At 37.0% G+C, this 26028-nt stretch overlaps 1 pseudogene; it reads right to left on the reverse strand.

Annotated features, from left to right (window-relative positions):
- Positions 1–1633: 1633 nt before the first annotated feature.
- On the reverse strand, positions 1634–26028 carry LOC112729306 (bifunctional 3-dehydroquinate dehydratase/shikimate dehydrogenase, chloroplastic-like; annotated as a pseudogene).

A 26028-nucleotide genomic window follows, 5' to 3' on the forward strand; every position in this document is an offset into this window, starting at 1 on the left:
TTAAATACGGTATTGATGAACTAATCCTCCATTTGCAGGTGCAGAAATCACCATCATTGCACTATCCTCAAGATTTGCAAAGAGGAGTCTACCATCATTGAACAAATAAGCTAAGAGCACGTACCAATTGTTATAAGAGATGGTCTAATCTCCTTTTCAACCCTAACAAGTTCTATGAATTTTCTCTCAGTTTCTTTGACACCATGTTATACCTTACCTAAATCCAGAATATTAAGAAAATAGACTTTTTGTAATACAATAACATAAAAACAACTCAATACATATAATTCGATACATCCATACATGCATATATTTTATATATGTTAGAGTACATAAGGAGTACATACATAACATAAGGTTAATCACAAAATATTTTTTTATTTAATTTTTTATTTTCATTTGTTTAAAAAAAAAATTTCTGTCAATTTTCATTCTTTCTTTCTCTTCTGATACATCAAATTATTAACATCTTAAATAACTTAAGACATAACATTTTTTTCAAAATAAATTCATTTACAATTACATACATACTTATAAAAGATTCTTTATGATTATGTGTGAACAATTAAATAATTATTTAACACTATTTTTTCTATAAATAATTAGTCAATATTTTATTTTATCTTCATAAATCATAATATCAATAATCCAAATCATATTTATTTCTGCTTTCAATTATTTGTGAGCTAATTATTAGTAAAAAAAATTAATTTCTTATTTTTTTTCTCCTATTAGTAGTAGTCATGAATTATTAACAACTTGCTTTAATTAAATAATTTTGATTTGTGTGGTTGCAATTAGTTTTAGTTACATAAAATATGTTTTTTTCTAAAAATATTTAAAAAAAAATAAAAATATATTATAAAAAATAATTTTATTTTTATATTATAAAATATATTAAAAAAAAGAGCAGAATAATATTGAAATAAAATAACAGTGTAAGTTTTTCATTACTTTTTAGAGAGAAAAAATTTTGATAGATTCTACTAATTTTTTATATTATTTAATATTTTTTTTTCTCCAACTAAATAATAAAAAATAATAATTTTTTTAATTTCTTTTTCTCTCTTTTCTTTTTTTTTATATTTTTTCCTCAAACAAACATTACCTAAAACTTGTCTTTATTCAAAACTAATTCATTTCTTTAAAGCTAAGTCATTTATTTGCGAATTTTATTACTCAAAAAAGTAATTAATTTTACTTGATCAATAAATAACAAATTTAGTATTTATTTGGATGTTATTAAATTCTTAAAAGAAGACTTTTTTTATAAAAAAAGATCTATTTTTATTTTTCAGTGTTTAACAAGATATAGTTTTTCTAAAAAATACAGTTTCTCTTGGTTTTCATTTAGCTATTCTAAAAAAAAAAAAGTTTCTATGGGTGTTATCAACTTGCACACACACACGATTAATACTGTTTCCGCTTCCTTTTTTTTTTTTCACACTCTCTCAGCTCATTGCACTCTCACTCTCTTACTCGCTCGCTCACTCACTAACACTTTCTTCTTTATCACGAAAATGACGACAATGGCGCGCAAAGAATGATGAAGTTAACCATAAATAATACATAAATAATGACTTTCATTATTCATTCAACATCAAACATTATTATACATAAATAATACATATCACTCTGCATTGATATTATTACATTTCTTCGTAATATGTTTCTTGTTTTGTTATTAACAAGAGAACAAGTAACAAATTCATCTTATGGACGAAATATGATGTTAATAAGAAATCAAAATTGTTCCAGAATAAGCTTGCGCATGAATGCCTCTGGAGCTGCAATGCACAAGAGAAAAGAAAAACAAATACATATTAAAATTGGATGTTATAAATTCAATTTGTCTAGTAACAATCTCAACATAAAGTTGTAACACATACAAATATAACTACATCTAATTAAAAAGGATATAAACATTGAAATAGACAAAAATAAACTGTTTTCATAAATTAAAACACTTTAATTACTCAACAACAAAGATATTAACATCTTAAAAGATAATAAATCATAATGAAAAATGTTCGAGGACTATCAGAATTTATTATTCTTGACCAACAGTTTAGCTATCAATGTTTAAAAGTATATACTACAAATATATTATTAGACGGAAAAGCTCTGCATACAAGCCATTAGGGCTTGTATGCTTTACAAGTTTATTAAACAATAAATTTAAAATACGCGCTCCTCCACATACGTTGATTACACGCGCTATATAATATCCCGCGTATATCTAACTTCCAAATTTAAAATATTTGTTTCCTTCTTCGTTTTCGTTATTTTGAGATTTGGTTGTTCTTCTTCTCGCGCGTCTTCCCTCATTCTTCTCCATCGATCTTTTCCTCTCCTTTTCTCACTGGTATGTTCTTCGTTTACGTTATCTTTTTCTCTCTCTGCAACTCGAGCTTCGTTTTCTCTTTTGATTTGTTGTTTTCTGAAATCAAAGTTTGAACTCGTTTTGAAGATAATGGATCCTTCAAGCTCAGATTGTGTGCTGAATCCAGGCGAAGTGGATTATGAATTTGAATCTAACGAAGTTCCTGAGGTTTGATTTACAGTAATTTGTATAGCATTGTGTAGTTTAAAAATTGCTCAACATTGTTTAATTACCTGGAATTTATAGCAGACGCTCGGGTGTAGATCAATTCTTCTTTGGGTGTATTTTAGCTATAAGTGTGGGTGTATATACACTTTACTGGTTTTTTGTTATTTTTAATTGAGTTGTTGTTGTTCAGGTGTATTATATCAGACATGATTGGGTGTGTTTTTAGTTTTTGACATGGTGTATTCTGCAGCCTGTGTATTGACAGTTTATGGCTTTAAAGGTCATTCTGTAGTTGAGTTGTTTCGGTTCGGGTGTATCATATTAGACATGATTGGGTGTATTTGTATCATATCTATGGGTGTATTCACAGTTCTGACACGGTGTATTGTGCAGCCTCTCTCGGTTGTTGATGACGAGCTTGTTCCGAAGGTCGGAATGACCTTTACCACCCTTGAAGATGCCGGAAAATTTTACAGGAACTACGCCAAGGCTGCAGGTTTCTCTACAAGAGTTCGGTGCACAAATAGGAAGGGAAACGAGATTAAGAATCAACTGATTACATGTAGCAGAGAGGGAAAATGGAAATCTAAAATATCTCCAACCGAGAAGACCAATCCGACAGCCGGTTTAAACTGTCCTGCAAGAATTTATATACACACATTGAAGGATGTCGGTTCTTGGATCATTTCAAAGGTTGTGCTGGATCATTCACACCCCTGCTGTCCAAGCAAAGCAGAGATGCTCAAACAGCACAGGGAACTAAGCATGTCCATTCGTCGTACGATAGAGAATAACGACGAGGCCGGTATCAGACCAAGCAAAACCTACCAATCATTTGTTGCGGCTGCCGGGGGTCACCGCGAGTTAAATTTTATCGAAAAGAACGTGAGGAATTACATTACCAGGGAAGTGCGGAATGTTTCCGAACAAGAAGATGCAAAGGAATTCGGGAAATATTTCTTAAGAATGAAAGAGAAGAATCCGAATTTCTTTTTTGAGCTCGAACTCGAGGAGGATCAATCGATTAAGCTGGCTTTTTGGGCCGACGCAAGAAGCAGAGCCGCCTTTGAGTATTTCGGAGACGTCATTTCATTCGACACCACCTACAATACAAACAGGTAACAAACTGTCCCTGTTTATGATGCTAAATTAATTTATTTTTATGAATCCGCAGCAGAGGTGTATATTGGCTGTTTCATTGGGTGTATTCGAAGCATTTGTTAGGGTGTACCTAATGATTTTGTATTCTGGACCATGGTAATTCGTTTCAGGTATAATTTGGTCTGTGGTTCTTTTGTCGGGGTGAATCACCACGGTCAGTCAACACTTCTCGGACGCTCTTTGATGAAGAACGAAGAAATTGAATCATTCAAATGGTTATTTCAATGCTGGCTTCGTTGCATGGGAGGAAACGCTCCGAAAGGGTTTCTCACCGATCAGCGCGCATCAATGAAAAGGGCTTTAGAGGCCTATATGCCAACAACAGTTCACCGCTGGTGTATTTGGCACATCATGAAGAAGATTCCAAGCAAATTAAACGGGTACAAGGGACATGCCGATATCGAACAACAAATGAGCCATATTGTTTGGAACTCTCATAGCAAAGACTCATTCGATAGGAATTGGAACGATTTTCTGGTGAATTTTGGTCTTGCGGACAATAAGTGGCTTTCAGGTAATGTGTTTTTAAAATCTGCAGCAGAGGTGTAAATTGTACGATCTCTCGGGTGTATTTTACAGTGTGTGTTTGGGTGTATTATGCAGATCTGTACGAAGACCGTCACATATGGGTTCCTATCTATCTGGACCACCACTTCTGGGCAGGGATGAGAAGCACACAAAGGAGCGAGAGCATGCATTCATTTTTTAACAAGTACATCACCCGAAACAGCTCGCTCATTCAGTTCATCAAACAGTACGATAATTGCCTCGGAAGCAGGGAGCAAGCAGAGAGAGAATCAGATGCTGCAGATTTTCATACGGTCATACCGTGTGCAACCAAATCCTCCATCGAAGCTCAGTTTCAAGATGCGTACACTCACGCAAAGTTTAGGGAAGTCCAAGCCCAATTCAGAGGAAAGGCGAATTGCATCACCAGATTAAAGAATTCCGCTCTAGGCTATTCAGTATACGAAGTCGGAGAACAAGTTTCCAGCTCAATATTCGACAAGTTTGCGGTTACCTACGACTCAGTTGCAGCCGAGGTAAAATGCCAATGCTTATTATTTGAGTCGAGAGGGATACTGTGCCGTCACGCACTAAGCGTGTTAAGCTTCGAACAAGTAAGCCAAGTGTCCCCTAGATACATACTGGAACGATGGAGCAAGAAGGTAAAGAGGCAACACACACACATCAAGAGCAACCACGACGAGCCACTAATGGAGCCAAGAAGCAAGAGGTTCGACCAATTGGTTTTTCGTTCGCAAAATATTTGCGAATTTGCCTTCGAATCGGAGGAGCTGACTGCAATTCTGCACTGTGCGTACGATAACATCATGGCCGAGATAGAAGCATTAAAAGCCAAAAGGAAGGGGACATCTTCTTTATCCCACGAAGACGCCAACTTGGAATCCGTTAACGAGCTTCAAAGCCCGCCAAGGATTCGAACAAGAGGACGTCCAAAAAACAGGCTAGGTTCAAAGCTCGAGAAACAGATTGCAAATGCCACAAAGAAGAAGAAGACGAAAGTTTTAAGCGAGGTAAATGTAATGTTCTTTAAATTTGTGGCGATTGAGTTTATTTTTCTAGTTAATAGTTTAGCTAATGCGGGAGTGTTATATTCAGATAAACCTGTTTGATGCTGCATCAGCGGCGCATTCAAATTGCAGCCAATATCAGGGACAAGTTATAAATTATCAGTTCAGGGTACCAGCAGCAGGGGATAACTCTTTGGGTGTATAGTTATAAAGAGTATGGGTGTAAAAGCTCTGTTTCTTTTGGGTGTATTTTTGTTAATTGACAATTTACATATAGACACATATATAGATACATATAGAACAAAAGCTGTAAAAATTCACAGGTTATGGGCGTATATTTCAGTTGATGTTTTTCTTCATATTTTAGTACATGTAATTCATTCATTTTGAATACAGCACAGACAGTTGGGTGTATATTTTATTCAACCTCGGGTGTATTATTAATCTTGCATTGGGTGTAACAGTTTATAATTTACGTTTATATATGCCTTTATTTTTTCTTCATATTTTACCACCTGTAATACAGCTTTTGAATACATCACAGCCAGTTTACCATCACAGATAGTTTAACTATCGGAAAAAATATACATCGAATAGAAGTTGTTGATAAATGGAAAATATTTGCATCATTTGTTCAATTTACAAACTACCCAGCAGTTGGATTACCCAGTTTCTATATCAGCAGAATTAATCTGACAAAACAGACTCAATAATACAGAGGATGGCTTCGACAGCCTTATAGCACTACTCTCTCTAATTGCCCGATCTCTCTGTTTATTCATCTCACTGAATAGTATCCAGGAAGCATACTCCACTCTATAGTGGTCCACCTCCTCCTACAATTAAAAAGTATGTTATGTTTAAACAGAAATATTAATTCAGTAAAGTAATACAGAGTTATATAGTTCTAAAGACAGTTACCTGTGTCCAATTATCCCATTCATACTTCCCCTTTTTAATGTTTTCCGGCTCAATTAACTCAAGCCACTTCATTACGTAGATAGCGCAGTCATAGCTGAAAACGAAGAAAATAAATTACAAATCTCATTTAGGAAAGTTTAATGTTCAGAGTCACAAATTTATACCTTATTTTTTGGCCTGATATTTTAACATATGAGGCTTTAATTTCCTTCTCCTTCTCGCCTTTCTCGAGAGGTTTCCCGCCGGCATATGTTATCAATCTTGAAAATACATATCCCTTAAATACCAAAACAAATCAGTAATACACCCGAATGAATGGACAAGATACACCCAACTGAATATGGAATATACACCCAACTCAACCTTCAAAATAGACCTATCTATTAAAGTAAAGAAGACAGAGGCAACTTACAGTGAATTTATTAATGTCCTTTCTCTCATCGCTTGGAGCTTTTTTGTGTAGCGGGTCAAGTATTTGACATTTCCGCTTTGTTGTATTTATCAGCCATAACCACCAATGTCCCGAGTGGCAAATAGGAGCAAAAATCTGAAGGATTGCCACATTTCAACAGTCTGTTATTTTATTTGGCATATAAGTAAATAAGCGTACTAACAAATTTACGAAACGAAAACTTACATATGGATGCGAACTTAATTTTTTTCTATCTATGAAGTGAATGAAACTCGGGTAGGCTTCCACCCTGAATTCTTTTTTTGTTTTCGGGGATATGAATTCCCCCCTTGGGTGATCCGAAAGTGCCATGCTCTGCAAGAATTGCGATACAAGAAATGAAATACTGAAAATACACAACTTACACCCAATCTAAGCTAAAATATACACCCAAATCAATGCATAAAATACACCCAAATTTCGTAGAAGTAACACTTACCACAATATCGGGGGGAGGGGAGACAATATATTTGTTCCTGAAACCTCTTTTCATTTTTCTGGTTTAGGATGAGGCAAATGGCAGATACAATCTAGAAATCAATTTTAAATTAATAAACATTGCAGTTGACTTTGGTGTAAAAACATTAATGTTAGTCTAAAATTACCTGAGATTCTATATCACTTTTTGCCTGGAGGGATGCAAGGTGCGTTCTCATCAAAATGTATTCTCCTTGGCCAATCAGAGTGCATATCTCCTCATACTCGTCAGTATCGCCTTTTGCATCTTCCTTCAGTCTCGTCCCCCAGATGTAGCACTTTTGTTTCATATCATCCGGAATTTGATTTATTCCCCCAGGAGTTTCAAACTTTGCAGAACTTTCTCCCCCAGTCTCCCTCTGAATTTGTGGACTTTTGTCTTTTCCCTTTGCCGCACTGCTTGCTAATTTTTGGACCAAACTGTCTAATTGTTCTAGCATAGTTGCAGTTTCTGGAGATTTTTCCCTTTCTGTCTCCTGCGTTGACGCCCCCTCCTGGCTTGAATCTGTCAATCCGAGGCTGAATGATGGCATCCCCGGATCTGTTTTAGGAACATAGGTTGCTGTTGTGCCATCATCAACAGGGCAGCAGCATCCTCTGCGTCTGGATGAATGCGTCATTATGTATAAGAATAAGAGTAAGAATAAGAATATACGGATGATAAGCAAAGATTGATTTTAGTCTAATGAACTTACATTTTTGTTGGAGCTGGGGGAAGCTTGGGTGTTGTTTCTTGAAGTTGTTTGGGGGTTTCAGGAGTGCTGCACAGTTACACAAAATTAATCATGGCGTAAAAAAAAATTGATCAGGAAGAATATACACCCAAACTGTTAGCAAATATACACCCAAACCCTAAATAAATATACACCCAATACTATTTTCTTACGTTTCTCTAGCCCCTTCAATCCGTAGCATAGGGGTTGGTTCGAAATCTGCGTCAGTGGTTGTTTGTTGGGATGCCGGCACAAAAAACTGGATCGGGACTCTAAACAAGAATAAAAATGAAAGGTTAACAACGTATTTGAAAATAATAAGGTTATAAGGTTGAAATATTCTTGGAAAACTCACATTGCAAGCGCTTCCGACGGTGTTTGTTCCCTAACAACCATCATATTCGAATCAGTCGGAGTCAACCTAAAATACACCCAAAGAAGGTCAAAAAATACACCCGAACAATTCAAAAAGAAGACGGGCTTTGTTTTTTGAGAACTTACATACTTGCAGTTTTTGCTTTTTTTGCTGCCTTTTTTTCTTGAATAAAATAATAAAGGGCTTTTTTTTCTTAAAAAAATATATACAGAAGTTATTAGAAGAACAAAAGTAACGATTATTTGAAAGAGAAATTACATGCTTTGAGACGGCTGGTTTACACTACTCTGTTCTGTGCGTCCTTGAGAGGAAGGATCATCACTTCCCAAGTTCACAGCCGGTAGTCTAAACAGATTTCATGTTATTCAAATGAAATATACATCCAACTTAGTAAACAAGATACACCCAACTTGATCCACGAAATACACCCAAATTGTTTCACAGAATACATCCAAATCATGATAACAATATTTTATTAAATAATAAAGCTTCTTACGTTTCAGAGGACACATAGCGACCTTCTGTCGATCGCAGGTCAGCTTGGTTCTCCCTGCGAAACAAGATACAATTATTAGCAAACAAAAGACACCAAAATCTCAAATACACAGCCCAGCAAGACATACCCCTCTGCAGCAGATTTATCAACGTTTTCCCTTAGCCATTCATCGAGTTCGTCACTTGATATTTCATATCTCTCACTACATTTATAAAATAAGACGTTAACAAAAATAATTACGATGATAGACCGTAGTATAGCTTACGAGGTACTGTACCCGTCAAAGTATTGATCTTCTTCAGGAGGTGAATCCTCCACAACAACTTTTTTCTTTTTTTGTTGTGTTCTGGGTGGAAAAAAAAAACAGTACCAATCAGAAATAAAAAATTAATTTTATCACAGAATTTTATCCAAAGAATTGCTTACTTTTTTGGAGTTGTTTTTGTTTCTTTCTTTTTCTTCTCCTTCTCCGCAGGCGATGATTCTTCGCTCCTATAAGTTAATAATAGACACTTCAGTTAATACACGAAATCTTTATAACGAAGCCAAAAGAAAGGAGTATTAATTTCAGGACATTACTCATCACTTGGTTCAGATTCAGATTTTGAATCAGAATCTGACTCGTCTTGCCTCTGCTTTCTTTTTCTTGAGTCCATTCTAGAAGGCAAACAATTGTCATTTAGAACATACTAAAAATACACCCAAATGAATTCACGAGATACACCCAACTAAATATACAATATACACCCAACGCAGCAAACGAAACACACCCTGCTTAATAAGCTACATACACCCAACGTGGACAAATAAAATACACCCAAACCGAAAAAGAAATTACACCCAAGTATGGTACTTACTTTTTCCCCTTTTTGCCGGGGTGTTTTCTTCCCGAATCCTCTGAGTCTTCTTGAGCCTCAGACTCAAAGGTAGAAGTGTCACTGTCAGTAGTTTCTGTCTCCGAAGACGATGTTGGGCTCGCCTTCCTTTTTTTGTTTTTTTTATTTCTTGTTTTTTTTCTTTTTTCTTTTTTTCTCATTTTTTCTCTTGTCTCTGCCATCTTCACAATCCCCTGAAACATGAGATATTTTAGTTAGCACCATTCGGGTAAATAAAATATACCAACTTATTATGATTACTCACCAAAATTTCCTCTCTTTCTGCATTCATTCTTTCCACCAACTGCTCCTTAGTCCAGTTGGCAATCCATGGCTTTTGTGGTCTTTCAGCCCTGTTCTTGCCTTTGTTTTTTGAAAGATGAAAGTAGATTATCATCAGGGTGAAGAGGCAGCCATTGATTGCCTTCTTCTTCTTCTCTTGATAGTCTGTGATGCCCTTGACCATGAAGGTCAAAACATGCCCCCCAGTTTCTCTCCGATATGCCGTCCATCTTAAAAATTGGGGCCAGGTGCACGGGCGATATTTTGTTTATCGTCGTTGGCAAAAGGAACGCCATCTGTATGTAGAGGATGAATATCCTCTTGAACATCAGGCGTTCCTCTTCGTTGCCAACGCCGATTTCCATCATTTCATCGGTAAGACTTTTGAGGGTCTTACCCTGGAATCTTCTATAAATTATTTTGTCATCATCAGAAAGTTTCTTATAGTCAACTTTCTCAGGAAATAGATCTCCTACAAAAAGGAAGACAACAAAGCATCCAAGTCGGTTCAAATACACCCAAGCATCAACTTAATATACACCCAAGCAACAACTTAATATAGAGCTATAATTTTGAGCTAATTACCTGTTGCATTGATGCCAAGCGCATCACCTATTTTTTTTGGGGTTATTTGGAAAGAACCATATCCTGTCTTCAGTTTGTTCTCCCCAAGTTTGAAGTTGTTTGCCAGCTCCCTTAAGAGTTGGTGATCCACCCTTAGTGGTGGGATGTGCATCAACCCACCGAATCCAAGATCCCTCACAATTGCCTTCTTCTCCTCAGTCATGTTTCTGAACTTATCATTCAGGAGATGTGTGGCACATTTAAGGTCTTTAGTTTGGTTTCTTGCTGCCATTTTCTCTGAAACTAAAAATACACCCAAAGATATCAGTAATATACACCCATATATATATGACTCAGATACACCCATTAATAACAATAAGATACACCCATTGATAACAGTAAGATACACCCATATATATGAGTCAGATACACCCAAAGATATCCGCAAGATACACCCATTGATAACAGTCAGATACACCCATAGATATTATTCAGATACACCCAAAGATATCAACAAGATACACCCATTGATTACAGTGAGATACACCCATAGATATTATTCAGATACATCCATATAGATATCAGTCAGATATCACTCAACCATGCTTCAATATCAAGCCACATTACAAGGTTAAGCAGTTTACACCCCCGAATCTACGGAATAAACCCCCAAAAATCAACAAAAATAGCAGGAGAACTTAGATAACAACGTAGAACGACGTAGAACTTAGAAGAACGACGTAGAACTTAGAACAGTGTAACAAAGAAGCAAGAGTAATAATAAACCCTAGAAGAACGACGTACAAGAAAAGTAAAATATACAGTATCTTAATGGACTTACGTTGAGTATTGTTGCTTTGTTTTTTCTTCAGATTCTTCACGGAGAGTTTGATGGTGTTTTGATGCAGTTTTCGAACTACGATTTCTATATTTTGAACTTTGATTTTCGCTCGAAAATGGGAGGGTTTCGTTGTTTTGAAAGCGCCTTGAGAAATGGAAGAAGTGGAAGAAGTGGAAGAGTCTGCCATACGTAACCGTTCGAATGTTGAGCGCGTGATTTTGACGCACCATGTTATCTCTCTTCATGCGCGTGATTTCTGTTTGGGCTGGGCCAACTTGTATGTGTAGCAGGCCCGATTATTAGATTACTAGACTAAAGCAATTCAATTGATAGTAGCCGAAAACAATAAATTCTGATGGTCTTCTAATATTTGTCAATTAGAATTAGTACCTAATCCATCGGTAAAAAGTCGAAATTGCCCAAGAGCCTGTCTTATGAACATTTCAACACCACTGACCACAATGGCTCCAGACTCAGCAGCCTCTTGCAAGAGCCTTGTATTTCTTGGTGTGTAAACAGCATCAAACACAACCTCATATGCTTTCAATGCACCCTATATATGCAACCACCATTAAAAGATGATGTGAATTATGCATATTGAATGATTTTAAGCTGTAGCTAGTTAGGTAGGAGTGATAAAAGTAATAAATAAGAAGAAGAACCTTGGCTATAGGAGTTTCATTGGACTTAGGTTCCATTCCGACAGAAGATGCATTTGCAAGGATCATATTATTTTGTGGGGAGAATCTATCTAAGTCTTCATATGGTAGAGCTTCTCCTGAGACTGCATGTGCAAGTGCTTTTGCTCTCTCTATCAAACAATAGCCGTATATATTCTTGTAATTTCTATGTGGTATATATATAAGGACAAATTTTAGATGCTATATATGTAAGGGGAAAAAATGGTATAATCTCATAAACACATCTTTACATAAAAATAGTATTGTGGATTATTAGATGTTTAGTACATTTAATTAAATATATTTCACTAATTATCTAAAGTTTCACAATGTGATTTTTATGTGAAGATTTCATTACGTAAATTTTTCTAATAAAAAATAAGTTTAATTATTCTATCAGTCTTTATAGTTTTATTAAATTTTTAATTAGGTCTATGTACTTCTTTTTTTTTATTGAGTCCCTATATTATATTAGATTTTATAATTAAGTTCCTATTATGATAAAAATATTGGAATTAACAGAATATTCTGTTAAGCAAAATGAATATGCTTAACACTTAATTGAATATTCTATATAGTTTAACAGAATATTCTATTAATTTCAACGTTTTTATTACGGCAGGGATTTAGTTGCAAAATCTGATATGATATAGGAACACAATTAAAAAACTATATATATATATATATATATATATATATATATATATATATAGATATAGACTTAATTAAAAATTCGATAAAATTATAGAAACACTACAAGAAAATAGAGTTATTTTAACACTTTATTTTTTAACACCATAATTAAATGTCAAAATTAATATGTATTTTTGACAAATATCACAAATGTCAAATTTTCTATGTTTTCTTGATAAATAATTTGACCGTAGAAAATTACTCCTCAATTTTGACACTCATTTATTTTCAATTTACTCAACTATTTTTCTTCTTCTTTGACCTCTGTTAATTTTGATATCACACTGCTCTCAGTTTAAGATTATACTACTCATTCTTTATCTTCAAAATCTCAATTTATTCTTTAGTTTTAACTTTTAAGATCTCATCTCATTCTTTGTTAAAATTTTTTGTTGAGAATATTTTATAGTCAATAAGTGTCAAAATAAATAGTATTTTTGACAATTAATAAGTATCACAGAAAATATGTTCTCAAAATTTTCTAACAAATTATTTTTGACAGCCAATATTTATCAAAATAAGATTTAAATTTTTTTCACAATCATTTATATGTTAAAAATACTATTTTTGACAAAATTTTTATTAACATATTCTCATAGTTAAAATAATGTCAAAATTTATTTTTTTGACAAATTTTAATTTTCTTTTACACATTATAACCCTAAAAAATAATTTATATTGTTGTAGTGAAAATCACATAATAATTAAACCTAAAAAATAATATTCTTTAATTCGATTTATAGTTCAATATTTTTATAATGTATTGATTTTTCAAAATGGTTTTAGAAGTATTTAAGAATTTTTCATTAGATGGTAATTCCTTTTACTTATAAAAGTTATTAAGGTATTTACCAAAATTACGATTGAAAATAACGACTCGTGCTCCTCTACTCTTTGCACCATAAGCAAGTGCCCTTCGTGCACCTACTGCTCCAACCAGCACAAATATTTTTTCTGCAAGTGGAGAGGTTTCTAGGTCTTTGCCATTCACATATTTTCTACCTGTTCATTCAAATAAATATATTTTTTTAACATTATATATATGTGTTTTTTATAACCGGTTAGATAGGTTTACATATTTTAGTAAACTATTTAATTAAATACGTATCAACATTTTAACTATTAATTTTAGGTGAAGACATTTTTATATAAGTAATCACTTAAATTTTTTTTAAAATATTAACAGATAAAACTAAATCAAATTAAGCACTAAAAATATTTTAAAAATTTTTCAAAAAATTTAAAATAAAAAAAATATACTTTACCCTAACTTTTACCATATCGAAAGATATGCTTATAGTAACTTAGAAATTATGGTTTGATTTTGAAGGTACCTCTCATTGCATCCTCTATTGCTGTAATACAAGCCTCACAATCTGTATTGTAACCAATTAGCTTTCCATCAATAGGCCTTCTTATTATTATAGTATTTACAGCTCCAATGGACTACATAATGCAAATGGAAGACCATAATTTAGAACATACTTTACCACACTTAATTACATCAACATGAAATTTATCTTAATTAAATTTGAATAAATTAATAATGCTCATATGAAAAATAATATTGTGCACCTAAATAATGATTTAGTTTCTAATTGTCATTTAGGTAAATTGACATATCTTCGATGACTATTGTTTATCACAAACCTTAGCAAGTGGATGAACTTCATCACAACAATTGATTGCTGCCTCTTTATGAGGGATTCCAACACTGCATAAATTTCACTTAGAAGAATCACTCCTTTTTTCTGTGCATGTATATAATAATTTCACTTATTATAGTAATTAACATTCAGGGAAAAAAAAATTATATATGGGAGAAATTTGAGTGATATCCTCAAAATGTTTTTTTTTCTTATTCCAAGATATGGGGATCGGAATTAAGAAAATGTTAGAGCTAATTATAAAATTTTTAATTTTTAAAAAGTAAATGTGTTTGGATGAATTTTATTTTTTATTTTAAATATTTTATAAAAGCAATTCATCTGAAGCGAATCGTAACTTTTTATTTTTATTTTTGAAAAATAATTTTACTAGAGCAAATTGTGAAAAATAAATAGTAAATACGTTAGAGTAAATTTTAAACATCACTTTATCTGTGTAATTCACATATTTGGACCAATTTTTAGTAAAATACATAATTCCAAATTATATCAAAATTAAAAAATGCAATATTCAAGCATATTTATTAAGAAAATGCACGCCTGAAATCAGTGCTTGTATAAAAAATGTTGTTTGGGAGGCTTTAAAAGTAATTTTTTTGAGTTTTTAACTTATAAAAATTAACAGTATTAATGTTTGGTGCAATTTTCAAAATCAAATTATAATTTTATAAGAAGTTATTTAAGAGCTTATAGAGAAGTTAAAAAAATGACTTCTTTCTTAATACTACTACTTTTTATCACATTTCTATAAAATAATCACTTTTAGAATTAAAAACTCAAATACAAAATAATTTATTTATAAACTACTTTTTATATAACTATTTATTGTTTAAATTATTTTTAAAAAAATAATTTAATTAAGTTGTTTATCCAAACTGAACCTAAGTGTTGAAGAACTCTTTAACATCATCAACCAACATTGGCACATAAATTCCATTGCAACCTTCATGTCTAAAAGTAGGGTTGTGTAAAATGGGCCCTTTGCTATGGCCCACTGGATTTGATACAAGTCCAAAAACTTCGGTATCGGCATTCAGTTGCTCCAATTTACACACATTTTTAAGGCTACCAAGAGTTGCTAAGCCTGCTATTGGTTTTCCCTCCAAAGAACCATACACTCCGACAAAAAAAAAAAAAAAAAACCATACACCAAAAATCCTCCAAATTTTGGTCCCAATTGGCTTGTAAAATAAATAAATAAATAAATAAGACGTAAATATAAAATAGAAAAATAAATATACTCTTATCTCGTTATAATATAAATAATTTATATATTTATAGATATTATAATTATTGTAATTTAAAACCACACAGAAATAAAAAAAAAGAAGAGAGTAATATTTGTAATATAAGAAAGAAGAAAGAATTGTTTTTATTACTTGTACGTATATAGTTTCAGATTATGTCCTATTTATACATGTATGAAGGGTTTATTTTTCAACCGTCATTTAACGAGATTCTCTTAGTAACATGATCATTTATCATGAAAAAAGGTTGAACCATTCAATGGACATCCACTTTTGTTCTTATCATAACACTCCCGCTTGGATGTCTATTTAGGATTATTGCTTCGTTAAAACCTTACTAAAGAAAAATCCAGTGGAAAAAACCTTAGTGAAGGAAAAAGAGTACAGTATCCTTTGTGATGGGGACTGCCTCATTAAAAATCTTGTCAAAAAAAAAATCCAATGAAAAAAAAAACTGGCTAAGGAAAAAAGAGTACAGTCTCCCCCTCTTGCCGACCTCATTTAAAGTCTTGAAATCGGCGCATCCGAATCTCATGTACCAATCTTTCAAAGGAGGATTTTGGAAGTGACTTTGTGAATAAATCTGCCAGATTGTCACCTAAACGGATCTATTGGACATCAATTGTCCCTTGATTTTGAAGATCATGAGTGAAAAAGAATTTGGGAGAAATATGCTTTGTTCTATCGCCTTTGATGTATCTGCCTTTAAGTTGAGCAATGCAGGCTGTATTATCTTCAAACAGGACAGTTGGAGCTATCTTATGATCAAACAGTCCACATGATGATAGAATATATTGAATCAGACTCCTCAGCCAAAAACACTCGCGACTAGCTTCATGAATCGCCAGTATTTCAGCATGATTAGAGGAGGTTGCTGCTATCGTCTATTTCGTGGACCTCCATGATATAGCTGTACCACCATATGTAAACAGGTATCCTGTTTGAGATCTCTCTTTATGTGGATCAGACAAGTATCCGGCATCTGCATAGCCAACTAGTTGTGACTTAGATCCATAGGGATAAAACAATCTCATGTCAACCGTTCCATGAAGATATCGAAAAATTTGTTTGATTCCACTCCAATGTCTTCTGGTTGGAAAGAAACTATATCTTGCTAGTAAATTCACCGCGAATGATATGTCAGGTCGCGTATTATTAGCAAGATACATTAGCGCTCCAATGGCACTAAGATATGGTACTTCAGGACTAAGGATATCTTCATTCTCTTCTTTAGGACGGAATTGATCATTTTCCACATCTAAAGATCTTACAATCATTGGGGTACTTAATGGATGTGACTTATCCATATAAAATCTTTTTAACATCTTTTCTGTGTATGTTGTTTGATGAATAAAGATCCCATTTTTTGTATGCTCGATCTGCAGGTCGAGACAAAATTTAGTCTTTCCAAGATTTTTCATTTCAAACTATTCCTTTAGAATTTTTATAATTGTTGGAATCTCTTCAGGAGTTCCAATGATATTTAAATCATCAACGTACATAGCAATAATAATGAATCCAGATGCTGTTTTCTTTATGAAAATACAGGGGGCAGATATCATCATTCTTGAATTCATTTTTGGCCAGATACTCAGTAAGATGATTATACCACATTCATCCAGATTGCTTTAGACCATATAAAGATCTTTTCAATTTAATTGAGTATAACCCTTGCGAATATTCACTGGATGGTTTAGATATCTTTAGTCATTCAGAGACTTTCATATAGATATCCTGATCTAATGAGCAGTGCAAATAGGTTGTTACCACATCCATTAAATGCATATGCAGTTTATGATATGCAGATAAACTGACCAAATAACACAATGTTATCGCATCCACTACAAGAGAATACGTTTCTTCATAATCTATACCGGGTATTTGTGAAAAACCTTGTGCCACAAGTCGGGCTTTGTAGCGCATAACTTCATTTTTCTCATTTCGTTTTTTCACAAATACACATCGGTATCCAACAGGTTTTACATCTTCAGGTGTACGGACTACAGGTCCAAAGACTTCACATTTTGCAAGTGAGTCTAATTCAGCCTTCAAGGCTTCTTTCTATTTTGGCCAATCATTCCTTTTTCGACATTCTTCGACTGATCTTAGCTCAAGATCCTTACTTTCATGCATGATATTTAATCCCACATTATATGCAAATATTTCATTGATAATTGTCTTATTTCGGTCCCATTTCTCTCCTGTAAAGACATAATTTATCGAGATCTCATCATTTTCACAATTTTCAGGTACCTAAACGTCTTCTGGCGTTAAAATTATATCAGAATTTTGGACAACTACAGGTGTCTTTACCGTGTCTTTTTCAACAGGAATAGTATTTATCTCTTTTCTCTTTCGAGAATTTTTATCTTTGGAACCGACAGGCCTGCCACTCTTCTGGCGTGTATTTGCTTCAGTGGCTATTTGTCCTACTGGGATATCAATTCGAATTGGAGCATTTTCCGCCTTGCCACGCTTCTGGCGTGAATTTGCTTCAATGGCTACTTGTCCTACTGGGACATCAATTCGAATTTGGGTATTTTTTGCTGGTATATAAGATTTGGTTATCCTCTTTGTATCGGAAAATGTATCAGGCAATTGCAAATGTATAATCTTTTGAACTTCTAGTTCACATTGCCCTGATCGAGAATCTAAATGCATCAACGATGATGCATTCCAATTAAGTTCCTTTTAAAGAAGCTTATTCTCTCTCCCTAATGTTGGAAATTTTGATTTATCAAAATGACAATCTAGAAATCAGGCTTTAAATACATCTCCAGTTTGTATCTCAAGATACTTCATTATAGAGGGAGAATCATATCCAACATATATCCCCAATTTTCTTTGGGGTCCCATTTTGGTGCGATTAGGTGGTGCAATGGGAACATATATTGCACACCCAAATATTCTTAAATGGAAAACATTTGACTGTTGGCCAAATGCTAATTGCATAGGAGAGAACTGATGATAACTCGTTGGCAGTGACGGATTTACATTTAAGCATGTGGGGGCAAGTGCCCCCATTGAATTTTTATAAAGTTTCATGTTGAATATATAAAAAAATATATTTGCCCCCATTCAAAAAATAAATTTGACCCCACAAAATTCTTTTTTTGGTTCACACACTTCTTAATGTATAAGAGTGGAAAAAAAATTCAAAACATAAATATTAATCAATAATGAATATTGTTCATACCCTGGCCCAACGTCAAAGGCCCAGGTCCAAATAAAAGGCCTAATCTGAAGGATTAAGCCTAGCTAAGTACCGACTTTCACGTAAGAAGTCGGTATCAACCACGACTTGATCTAAAGAAGTCGGACATGAGATTAGCTGGCAGATAAACACTCAATTCAAATGAGTAACCGCCCCTAAAATCTCTCTAACCGCTTCATAAAGCCATATCTTAACCTCCCCAAGATAATGGGACGGTTAACACCCTAAAGATACAGCACTACTCCAACGGTGGTTATTGGCTCGCCACTATAAATACACTGACACCCCTCAGGTATCTCTATGCCCAATACTCTCTAGACCTGCTAACACCCTTGCTGACTTAGGCATCGGAGTGTCTTTGCAGGTACCACCCCCCATTCACCCACGTATACAAGTCGGAAGGAGGCTCCAGCGTGTAAACCAACTCGGAGTTCACCCTTCGCGGACGATTGGGCCAACCTACACCATTTATTCTATTAATCTCCGGTTACCCACCGTAACATTGGCGCCGTTGCCAGGGACCCGAGAGAGCATCCATCGATGGCGGACAGATCCCACGAAGAAGGCCATGTGGAGACAGATTCTGAGCAAGAGAATCTGGACACGGGCAATAACGATGCGGACCTCACCCTCCACCAAGAAATTGACAATCAACATAGAGAAGGCACCTCCGGAGTAAAAAACCCAAAGGTAAATTCCTCAGACGGGCGTGAATCAGAAAAAGGTGGACCATCCCACGTAACTGAACTAATGGGGTTAGTCCACAGCCGCCTGGAACAGTTAGAACAAGAACGGGAGAGGCAAAAGGAAACCGAAAAGTACCTAAAAGAGGAGATGGAACGGCGAAAAGAGTTAGAAAGAAAACTCTTAAAGCTAGAATCCTCCCTCAAAAATCGCAACTCCCGTGACGAACAGGAAGAGCCACCATTAGGGGGGGAGGATCCCTTTAGCGAGGACATAATGAGGGCTAAAGTTCCAAGGAACTTCAAAAGCCCTGATATGGACCTCTACGACGGAACTACGGATCCAAAGTATCATCTGAGCAATTTCAAAAGTCGGATGTACCTAGCTGATGCTTCCGACGCGACGCGATGCAAAGCTTTCCCGACCACTTTATCGAAAGCAGCGATGAAGTGGTTCGATAGCCTCCCCCCGAGATCGATCACCAGCTTTGAAGACCTCTCAAGGAAGTTTTTGATGAGGTTCTCAATTCAGAAAGACAAGGTAAAACATGCACCGAGCCTCCTGGGAATAAAACAGGAGGTCGGAGAGTCTTTACGAGCCTACATGGAAAGGTTCAACAAGGCATGTTTGGAGATCCAAGACCTGCCCATAGAGGCAGTCATAATGGGACTAGTCAATGGACTTAGAGAAGGACCCTTCTCGCAATCCATATCTAAAAGACATCCTGTTTCTTTAAGTGATGTACAGGAACGAGCGGAAAAGTACATCAACATGGAGAAAAATGCCAAATTAAGGGACCTGAGTTGGCGACCTGGACCACCTCCCTCAACTAAAGAGAGGGAAAGGGAAGCCAAGAAAAAGGAAGAACTCGGTCTCGAAAGGCCAAGGAAATATCACTCTTATACTCCCCTAAAAGTTTCTATAGTGGATGTATACAGAGAGATTTGCAACACTGAAAGACTGCCACCCCCTAGACCCATTAAAAATAAAAAAGGGGGGAGTCGCAGCGATTACTGCGAGTACCATAAAATATATGGTCACTCCACAAACAACTGCTACGACCTCAAGAATGTGATAGAAAAGCTGGCTAGGGAAGGTCGGCTTGATAGATATCTCATAGAAAGGTCGGACAGTCATGGAAAGAGAAAGCGAGATGATATGGATAGAAGAGACCCACCGCCGCAGACTCCAGAGAGGCATATCCATATGATCTCAGGAGGATTTGCGGGAGGGGGGCTTACTAAATCATCTCGCAAAAGACATCTCAAAAGAATCTACCAAGTCGGGAAAGAGTCACCCGACCTTCCTACTATTTCGTTCACAAAAGAAGATGGGCAAGGAATAATCCCTGGGCACAACGACCCAGTGGTAATAACTATGATCCTGGCCAATGCCCATCTCCACAGAACCCTAGTAGACCAAGGAAGCTCGGCAGACATCCTTTTCAAGCCCGCTTTCGACAAGCTAGGGTTAGATGAGAAAGAGTTAAGAGCTTATCCCGACACCCTATACGGATTAGGGGACACGCCAATAAAACCACTAGGATTTTTGCCCCTCCACACCACTTTCGGAAAAGGGGAAAAATCAAAGACTCTGAGTATAGACTTCATAGTCATTGATAAGGGGTCAGCTTATAATGCCTTAATCGGCAGAACTACCCTTAATCGGCTCGGAGCAGTGGTATCCACTCCCCACCTCTGCATGAAATTCCCGACCTCAGCGGGAATAGCAACGGTGAGGGGAGATCAAAAATTGGCGAGAAAATGCTACAACGAAAGCCTAAATCTGAGAGGAAAGGGCAGAGAAGTTCACGCAATAGAGCTCGGTGGCGCAAGGGCCAGAGAAGAGCTGCGACCACAACCGGGAGGAAAGACCGAGGAGATACAGATTGGTAAAGAGGAAGGAAAAAACACTTACATAGGAGCCAACCTAGGGGAAACTCTAAAACAAGGGCTGGCTGAGCTCTTAAGAGATAATTCCGACCTCTTCGCCTGGAAGGCCTCTGACATGCCTGGGATTGATCCCGAGCTCATGTCCCACAAACTCTCGGTCTATCCAGGGTCCCGACCTGTACAACAAAGAAGACGCAAGCTCGGCACAGAACGAGCCCTAATAGTAGAAGAGCAAGTACGGGCGCTCCTAGAAGCCGGCTTTATTAGAGAGGTCAAGTACCCAACATGGCTAGCCAATGTAGTGCTAGTCAAAAAACAGAATGGTAAATGGAGAATGTGCGTCGACTATACCGATTTAAATAAATCATGTCCTAAAGACCCTTATCCCCTACCAAGTATTGATACCCTAGTGGACTCCAGCTCGGGGTACCAATACTTGTCGTTCATGGACGCCTACTCGGGATATAATCAAATCCCGATGTATGAGCCCGACCAGGAGAAAACATCATTCATCACACCCAGAGCCAACTATTGCTACGTGGTCATGCCATTCGGATTGAAGAATGCAGGGGCCACATATCAAAGGTTGATGAATAAAGTGTTTTCCCCCCACCTGGGGAGCCTAATGGAAGTATACGTCGACGACATGCTAGTAAAAACCAAGAAGGAAGTCGACCTCTTATCCGACCTCTCGCAAGTTCTTGACACCATAAGGTTGCATGGGATGAGACTAAATCCTGCAAAATGCGCCTTCGCGGTGGAAGCAGGAAAATTTCTAGGATTTATGCTAACACAAAGAGGGATTGAGGCCAATCCCGATAAATGTAGAGCCATCCTAGAAATGAAAAGTCCGACTTGTTTGAGAGAAGTCCAGCAGCTCAATGGCCGACTTGCAGCCCTCTCCAGATTTTTGGCAGGATCGGCACTAAAATCCCTTCCACTATTTTCCTTATTAAGAAAGGGATGCCCATTCGAATGGACTCCGGAATGCGAGGAGGCGTTCCAAGAGTTCAAAAATTTTTTAAGCCAACCTCCTATCCTAACCCGACCAGCACCAGGAAAAGACCTCGTTCTGTACTTATCCGTAGCAAACAGGGCTGTCTCATCGGCCCTGATAAAAGAAGACGAGGTCGGACAACACCCAGTCTACTTCATCAGTAAGGTCCTACAAGGCCCTGAACTAAGGTACCACAAACTAGAAAAGTTTGCCTACTCCTTAGTGATAGCCTCACGAAGGCTACGACCTTACTTTCAAGCTCACACAATAAGAGTCCGTACAAACCAACCCATGAAGCAAATCCTCCAAAAGATGGATGTTGCAGGGAGAATGGTTCAATGGGCAATAGAGCTCTCCGAGTTCGATCTGAGATATGAAACTCGGACAGCAATTAAAGCCCAATGCCTCGCCGACTTCGTGGCAGAATATGCAGGGGATCAAGAGGACAAACCGACTACATGGGAACTCTATGTAGACGGATCCTCCAACAAAACAGGGAGCGGCGCAGGCATAATATTAGTAGATGAAAGAGGAACCCAGATAGAGGTTTCCTTAAAATTTGAATTTCCGGCTTCAAATAATCAGGCAGAATATGAAGCCTTGATCGCCGGACTAAAGTTGGCAGAAGAAGTCGGTGCGACAAAGGCGATGATATACAGCGACTCCCAAGTGGTGACCTCCCAAATAAGCGGAGAATATCAGGCAAAGGACCCTAATATGAAGAGGTACTTGGAAAAAACTTTGGAGCACCTCGGGCGCTTTGCAGAAACCGAGGTCAAACATATAACTCGGGATCTAAATAGGAGAGCGGATGCCCTATCCAAGTTAGCAAGTACCAAACCAGGAGGGAACAACAAAAGCCTGATTCAAGAAACTCTCCAAGAGCCCTCGATAGCAAAAACAGAAGATAAGCAAGAGGTACTCGAGGTAGTCGGTTTAAACCTCCGATGGATGAACCCCTTACTCGAATATATAAAATTCGACATCCTCCCCAAAGAGGAGAGAGAGGCTAAAAAGATCCGAAGGGAAGCACAACACTACACCTTGGTAAGAAATATCCTCTACAGAAGAGGAATATCAACACCATTATTAAAGTGCGTACCGACCTCAAGAACCGCCGAGGTATTGGAGGAAGTACATAGCGGGATCTGCGGAAACCATCTCGGAGCAAGGTCACTCGCCAGGAAAGTAATCCGAGCAGGATTCTATTGGCCGACCTTGCAGAGAGATGCCACAGAATCTGTGAAGAAATGCCAACAATGTCAGATACATGCAAATTTCCACGTGGCTCCTCCAGAAGAGCTCATTAGTATCACTTCTCCATGGCCTTTTGCAAAATGGGGGATGGATTTGTTAGGTCCTTTTCCCCAAGCGCCAAGACAAGTCAAATACTTGATCGTGGGAATAGATTACTTCACAAAGTGGATAGAAGCAGAACCATTAGCCACTATCACCGCTCAAAGAAGCCGCAGATTCCTCTACAAAAATATCATCACAAGATATGGGATACCTTGTTCCATTACTACGGATAATGGAACCCAATTCACCGACGCTACCTTCAGAAGCTTAGTAGCCAGTATGAAAATCAAACATCAGTTCACCTCGGTAGAACACCCACAAGCCAATGGGCAAGCCGAGGCAGCCAACAAAGTCATACTGGCAGGACTAAAAAAGAGACTACAGGAAGCAAAGGGAGCTTGGGCTGAAGAGCTCCCTCAGGTGTTATGGGCTTATAGGACAACCCCCCAATCCGCCACAGGAGAAACACCTTTCCGACTAGTCTATGGTGTAGAAGCCATGATTCTAATAGAAATCAATGAGCAAAGCCCAAGGGTAATTCTCCATGACGAGGTCGGAAATGTACAGGGACACAAAGAGGAGCTCGACTTGCTCCCCGAAGTCCGAGAAGGTGCCCAGATAAGAGAAGCGGCATTGAAACAAAGGATGACTACCAGGTACAACAAGAAAGTCGTTCGAAGAACATTTGCCCCGGATGACTTGGTCCTAATCAGAAACGACATTGGAGTCAACAAATCAGGAGAAGGGAAGCTCGCCGCAAACTGGAAGGGACCATACAAAATCAATGAAGTTTTAGGAAAAGGTTATTATAAAGTAACCGACCTGAACAGCACTGAGTTACCAAGATCGTGGCATGCTTGTAATATGAAAAGGTACTACAGTTAAAGCGAACTCTACTCCCTGATGTACTCTTTTCCCAACTTCATGATTTTTTCCCAAAAGGGTTTTTTCTGGAGAAGGGTTTTTAACGAGGCATCATAGTAGATGCTAAGGGAAAATAGGCTATTCACACCCTTAGTAGCAAGAAGGTACCTCCTCAATTAATAAAGATCTTTTCATCTACAATATCTCTTATAATATCCTTCTTTATTTTTCTAAGTCTTTCTACGAAACGCGCCGACTTAAGCTCGACAAAACGTGAAAATCCCATGAACCGACCTAGATGGTCGTCAGGATAAAATGACGAGGTACAAGTCGGCGTAAAGAGGTTGTATGAGTTGATCGTAAAAAACTCGGGAACAATCCGATTCTCAAGTCGGAAATACTCCGAGTAGATGAAAAACGCATCACAAAAATAACCTAAGTCATAAAAACTCACTAAAGCAAAGTTGAGTATAAAGGATAACAAAAAGAGATTGGAAAACCTAAGAAAAGTTAAAGGCTGCATAAAAGCCCTTGAACGAAAAGGCTCGAAAAAAAACAAGACAAGCCAACAGAAAAGGTTTTCACAGAAAGATCAAGAGGGTTTTGAAATAGCGAAATTAGAAAAGCATACACGCATAAGGTAACTTAAACCCTTATCCAAAAAAGGGCATTTATTTTGTTAATCTAAACCCTTATTCAAAAAGGGCACTTGCTGAAATATTTTTGTTTACGGCCTTAAAAGGCCAAAGGAAATTGTTCAAGCGTCACCAAACAACATATAAATGAGTTTAAAAAAAGGGGGGACTCACAGGCCGAGCCCCCATATAGCCATAAAAAAAGTCATTTTTTCAGAGGAGTAGAAGGATCACCACCACCACCAGACTCATGAGGAGCGCCATCGGGACCAGGAAGAGAGGCTGAAGAGGAGGTCGGAGGAACAACTGAAGAGCTCGGAGCGTCTTCAGGACGAGGAGGGGACTCAATAATCCTCTGCCCCCGAGTCTTCAATTCTGACTCGGAAATAACCACGGGGACAGGAGGATCCACGATAGCACCATCAATAACGACTTTATCAGGATGTAAAGGAGAAAGATCCAAGTCGGGAGCGATAACTCTGACTTGCTCCAGGAAAATTCTCCAAGACTCCTCGGCACCATCAGCAATAGAGTCCTCCAACTCGGCGTACGCATTCCGAGAATTCAGCAAATCCTTCCTCACAGACACAAGATCTTGAAATAAACTCTGGTAACTATCCTGTGCTGTCTTCCTCAAGTTCGCCTCCATAGTACATTGGGCCCGCAGCTTGCTCTCCTTTTCCCGGAGGCTATCTCTCTCCTCCCTCAATTTAGCTACCTCCTCCTTCAACTCCCTCTCATGACCCTGGTAAGCAAGAAGCCTCCCCTCCAACTCCTCAACCTTCGAGGTTACCCCCAAAGAGCTGAGGGGAGTCTTCTCAAAGATATCCAAAAGCTTGCCACAAACACCCGCCGCCCGAAAACTCTCCTCAGCCAGAATGGTGAGGTGGTTTCGAACAGAAACATCATCCAT

Source organism: Arachis hypogaea, chromosome 2, assembly GCF_003086295.3.
Source record: "Arachis hypogaea cultivar Tifrunner chromosome 2, arahy.Tifrunner.gnm2.J5K5, whole genome shotgun sequence".
Lineage (NCBI taxonomy): Eukaryota > Viridiplantae > Streptophyta > Magnoliopsida > Fabales > Fabaceae > Arachis > Arachis hypogaea.